Source organism: Equus caballus, chromosome 5 (genome assembly GCF_041296265.1).
Source record: "Equus caballus isolate H_3958 breed thoroughbred chromosome 5, TB-T2T, whole genome shotgun sequence".
Lineage (NCBI taxonomy): Eukaryota > Metazoa > Chordata > Mammalia > Perissodactyla > Equidae > Equus > Equus caballus.
This window is the reverse complement of record NC_091688.1, coordinates 39,106,998-39,113,080: the sequence shown is the minus strand read 5'-3', so window position 1 is coordinate 39,113,080 and position 6,083 is coordinate 39,106,998.

Below are 6,083 nucleotides of genomic sequence, written 5' to 3'. Positions count from 1 at the left end.
CAGCATCTGAACCCAAGAAGAGCCTCTGGAGAACCACTTGAGGAACACAAGACCAAGGTGACCACAGAAATATTAGAAATGCTTGCAGCCTGGTGACACTGGTAGTGACACTTGAGACTAAAGGAAAGGCATCAGCAGCCACAGAGGCATGAGCTGCACAAGGAGGGCACTGATGATGCCCCTGGCAGAGGCAGTGGAGAGAGGAATGTGTAGGCTCTCAAATATAACCCAAAGCAGTACAGAAACAAAGTAACCAAAGCCATACCTAAATAAGAAAGGTGATTAGTATCATAAAAGTGTCAGCAGAAGACCAATTCATCAAACACCTTGAAGAGCTACAGTAACATGGCAGAAGAGAAGGAGAAGGACTGCTCTCCAGAAACCAAACTTAAAAGTCACAGATTACAATCTGACTGACAGAGAGTTCATAATAGCTGTCATAAAGAAAATGAGCTACAAGAAAACTCAGAGAGATAGTTCAATGAGGGCAGGAATAAAATTAGTGAACAGAAGGAGTACTTCATCAAGGAAATTGAAACTCTAAAAAAAAAAAAAACAGAACTTCTGGAGATAAAAAACACAATAAGTGAAATGAAAAATAATGTAGAAAGCAGTAAAAACAGATGAGACTATATAAAGGAGAGAATTAGTGAGCTCGAGGATAGAAACCTAGAAATGAGTCAAGTGGAGCAGGAGAGGGAACAAAGATTTAAAACAAAATGAAGAAATTCTTTGAGCAATATCTGACACAATTAGGAAAAATAACATAAGGATCACAGGTATCCCAGAAGGAGAAGAAAGGGATAATGGAGCAAAGAGCTTGTTCAAAGAAATAATAGCTGAGAATTTCCCAATCCTGGGGAAGGAATCAGTCTTACAAATACCTGAGCCAATAAAACTCCTAATTACATCACTGTAGAAAGATCTTCTCCAAGGAACTGGAAATCAACAATTCAGTAAGATGTATGCTCCCCTATGATCATCACAGCATTCTTTACAATAGCCAAGACATAGAAGCAACCCAAGTGTCCATCAATGGATGAATGGATAAAGAAGATGTGGTACATATATACAATGGAATAGTACTCAACCATAAAAAGGACAAAATTGTGCCTTTTGTGACAACACGGATGGACCTTGATATTATGCTGAGCAAATAAGTCAGACTGAGAAAGACAAATACCATATGATTTCACTCATATGTGGAAGATAAAACAAACAATCAAACACACAGATAAGGAGAATACATTAATGGTTACCAGAAGAGAAGGGGGGTATGGGGAGGGTGTAAGGGGTGAATGGGCTCATATGCATGGTGACAGATAAAAACTGAACTGTTGGTGGTGAACATGATTCAGTCTACACAGAAACTGATATATAGTGATGTAGAAATTTACACAACGTTGTAAGTCAATATGACCCCAATAAAATAAATTTTAAAAACTGTAGTAGATACCGAAAAGATCAAGAGAAAGCAATCATAGTGTGCCACTAAAGAAAATCATCAAATCACAAAGGAAGGCAATAGAAAAGGAAGAAAGGAAAAAAAGAACTACAAAATAGTCAGAAAACAATTAACAAAATAACATTAGCAAGTCCTTACCTATTAATAACTACTTTTAATGTAAAAGGATGAAATTTTCCAATAAAAATCATAGAGTAGCTGAATGGATAAAAAACAAATCCAACTATATGCTGCTTACAAGATTCATTTTAGATTTAAGGACATACATAGGCTGACATTGAAGGGATAGAAAAAGATATTCCATGCAAGTGGTAAACAAAAGAGCGCAGGAGTGACTCTACTTTTCTCAGACAAAGTAGATTTTAACTGAAAAACCATAGAGGAGACAAAGAAAGTCATTGTATAATGATAAAGTGAACAATTTATCAACAGGATATAACAATCATAAACATATATGCACCCAATATTAGAGCACCAGAATAAATAAAACAAACGGGGCTGGCCCCGTGGCTGAGTGGTTAAGTTCGCGCGCTCCGCTGCAGGCGGCCCAGTGTTTCGTGGGTTCGAATCCTGGGCGCGGACATGGCACTACTCATCAAACCACGCTGAGGCAGCGTCCCACATGCCACAACTAAAGGACCCACAACGAAGAATATACAACTATGTAATGGCGGGGAGCTTTGGGGAGAAAAAGGAAAAAAAAAATATTTAAAAAAAAAAGAATAAATAAAACAAATATTGACAGGACTCAAGTGAGAAATAGATAACAATACAATAATAGTAGGGGACTTCAATATCCCACTTTGAACGATGGGTTGATCATTCAGACAGAAAATCATTAAGGAAAAAGCAGAGTTGAGCAAAACTGTAGACCAAATAGTCTATGTATCTAATGTGTTCACCTAATGGGCTCATACAGAGCATTCTATCCTACAGTAGCAGAATACCGTTCTTCTCAAGTGAACAGGGAACATTCTCAAGGACAGATCATATGTTAGGTCACAAAACAAGTCTTAACAAATTTAAGAAGATGGAAATTACATCAACGATATTTTCTGACCACAATGGTGTAAAACTAGAAAACAATATCAGGATGAAAAATGGAAAATTCAAAAATAAATGGAAATTAAGCAACACATTCTGGAATAAACAATGAGTCAAAGAAGAAATCAAAAGGGAAATCAGAAAGTGTCTTAAGAGAAACAAATATGGAAACATAGTATACTAAAATGTATGAAATATAGCAAAAGCAACACTAAGAGGAAAGTTAATAGCAAGAAATGCCTACATTAAGAATAAAATAAAGCTTTCAAGTAAACAACCTAATTTTATGTCTCAAAGATTTAGAAAAAGAAGCCCAAAGGTGGCAGAAGGAAGGAAATCATAAAGATTAGAGCAGAAATAATCAAATAGAGAATAAAAAAACAATAGAAAAGATCAACAAAACTAAGACTGGTTTTATGAAAAGATAAACAAAATTGTCAACCCTTAGTTAGACTAAGAAAAAAAGAAGACTCAAAATCAGAAATGAAAGGGGAGACATTACAACTTATACCACAGAAATATAAACAACCAAGGAGATTGCTATGAACTTTGTAGGCCAACAAATTGAATAACCTAGAAGAAATCAATAAATTTCTAGAAGCATACAACCTACCATGTCTGAAGCATGAATAAATAGAAAATCTGAACAGGACAATAACAAGTAAGAAGATTGAATTATTAAAAAAAAAAAAATCTCCCCAAAAGAAAAGCCCAGGACCAGATGGCTTTCCTGCTGAATTCTACCAAATATTTAAAGAAGAATTAACTCCAGTCATTCTCAGAAACTTCCAAAAAAAAAAAAATTAAGAGGAGAGATTACTTCCAAACACACTTTATGAGGTTAGCTAAACAAGTACACTACAAGAAAACAAAACTACAGGACAATATCCCTCATGAGCATAGATACAAAAACCCTGAAACAAAATACTGGCAAACTGAATTCATCAGTATATTAAACAGATCATACACCATGATCAAGTGGGATTTATCCCCGGCATGCAAGTAGATCCAACATCTGCAAGTCAATAAATGTCATACACCACCTTAACAGCATGAAGGATAAAAATCATACAATCTTCTCAATAGGTGCATAAAAAGCATTTGACAAAATTCAACGTGATTTCATGATAAAAACTCTCAACAAATTAGGTATAGAAGCAAATTATCTTAACATACTAAAGGCTATATATGGCAAGCTCGCAAATAACATCGTACTCAGTGGTGAAAAGCTGAAAGTGATTCCTTTGAGATCAGCAACTCCCTGGTTTTTGGCTGGAGGCTGCCCTCAGTTCCTCACCATGTGGGCCACTCCACAGGGCAGCTGAGAACATGGCAGATGGTTTCATCGTCTGGAGGGAGAGAGAGAGTGCAAGCAAGATGGGTCACCTTGCATCGCTAAGTGACATCCCATCACCTTTGCTGTATCGTGTTCCTTAGAAGCAAGTCATCAGATACAGACCACACCCCAGGGGAGGTGGTTACAAAGGGTGTAAACATGAGGAGGGAGGGCTCCTTGGACCCACTTTGGAACCTGCCTCCTACAGATATGCACTTAATATGTGTCAGAAAATATGCTGACGTTTTTAATTCTTGAGCTTATTTAATTCACACTATCATTTTGAGGCAGGTAGGGAAACTGCTGGTTAGCAAGTTAAGTAACCTGTTCAAGGTTACACTCCACTGGAACCAGGACTTGATTCCAGAATTGCTTCAAATTCATCGTACTAGGCTGTCCTCCAGGAATCAAGGGAGTGTATTGGATGGATTTCATTTCAAAAGAGGGCTTGTGGTTCTCTCTTTTATCCTTGATCAAAAAACACTCACTTTCCTGTTCCCAATGCCCTGGTGTCCGCACCACTGGGATCAAGATTTCTGGAGCACATGGTTCTGCACTTCAGGATTCTGGAGCCTACATTCCTCTGAAGGGGATCCAAGGAGGTTCTGTGTTGTTTCATGTGATCAAGGAGCCAGGAACAGAGCAGGAGGAGATCTTGTGGGGCTTTGGGCCTGACTTAAAATGGAGAGCCATGCTCCAAGTCCATAGTGGGACAGAAGAGGTTCCACCCTGGGTCTGACTCCAGGACAAGTATGAGCAGAGGGTCTACGTGCCCAACATGACATCCCTGAGAATTGAGAACTTGACCCATAAGTACAGTGGGCAGTAATGGGCTGTAGCCAGCTTAACTGGAGGGGTGGAATCTAGCCATATTTTTCAACTCACTGTCTATGGTACATGACAACCCCTCACCTCAATCCCATGGCTACGGTCATCTTTTGTGCCTAAGAGTGTCACGTGGGCCCTATTTTGCAGGACTCCTTTCAGATACCAGCCATCAGGCTCTACTTTCCCTCTTGAAATTAGGAGAAGTGGTTTCAGCACAAATGGAGAGCAGAGCTGAGACTCACACCAGGAATAAAATCACTTCAGTGTTTTGGGAGAGGAAAATAGAACTTTGGGGGAAATGGAATTTTTGCAATAACACCTATTCTTTAGAGGATTAAGTTGATTTATTTTGTGTATTAGTTTTCTATTGCCGCTACAACAAATTACAGAAGTACCCCATTATCCACGGGAAACACGTTCCAAGACCACCAGTGGATGCCTGAAACCATGGATAGTTTTGAATCTTTTATATACTATGTTTTTTCCTATGCATACACACCTATGATAAAGTTTTCTTTATAAATTAGGCACAGTAAGAGTTTAAAAACCATAACTAATAATGAAATAGAGCAATTATAACAATATACTATAATAAAAGTTACCATAGATTTTAGGATCCTGCATAGGGTTTTTTTTTTATTTCTTATTAAGTCAAAAACTTTCACCTTTTCACCTACAGGAAGCACTTTTTGGCTTCTATTTGGCATATCCAAATTGCCAGCATCACAACTCTTGTTCTTTGAGGCCATTATTAAGTAAAATAAGGGTTACTTGAACACAACAAATGCAATAATGCAATAATCATCTGATAACTGAGATGCCTACCGAGTGACTAATGGGCGGGTAGCATATAAAGTGTGGATAAACTGGACAAAAGGACAATTCACATCCTGGACAGGATGAAGTGGGATGAAGCGAGATTCCAACACACTACTCAGAGCAGTGGGCAATTTAAAACATGAACTGTTAACATCTGGAATTTTCCATTTAACATTTTTGGGCTGCAGTTGACCTTGGGTAAATGAAGCCAGGGAGAGTGAAATCTCAGGTGAGGGGAGACTACTGTACTACAAACTCAGTGGCTTAAATTGACACAAATTTATCTTACCGTACTGTACGTAGGTCAGGAGTCAGAGACGTGTCTCACTGACCTAAAGTCAAAGTGTCGTCAGGGCTGTGTTCCTTTCTTGAGGAGCCAGGAGAGAAATATTTTCTTGCCTTTTCCATCTTCTAGTCGCTGCCTACGTTCCTAGCTAGTGACCACCTCCCTCTATCTTCAAAACCAGCAATGGTGGGATGAGTCCTCTTCACTTTGCATCCCTCTGAACTCCTCTGTTTCTTCTTTCACTTTTAAGGACCATGATTACATTGGTCCCATCCAGATAATCCAGAAAAATCTCACTATTTTAA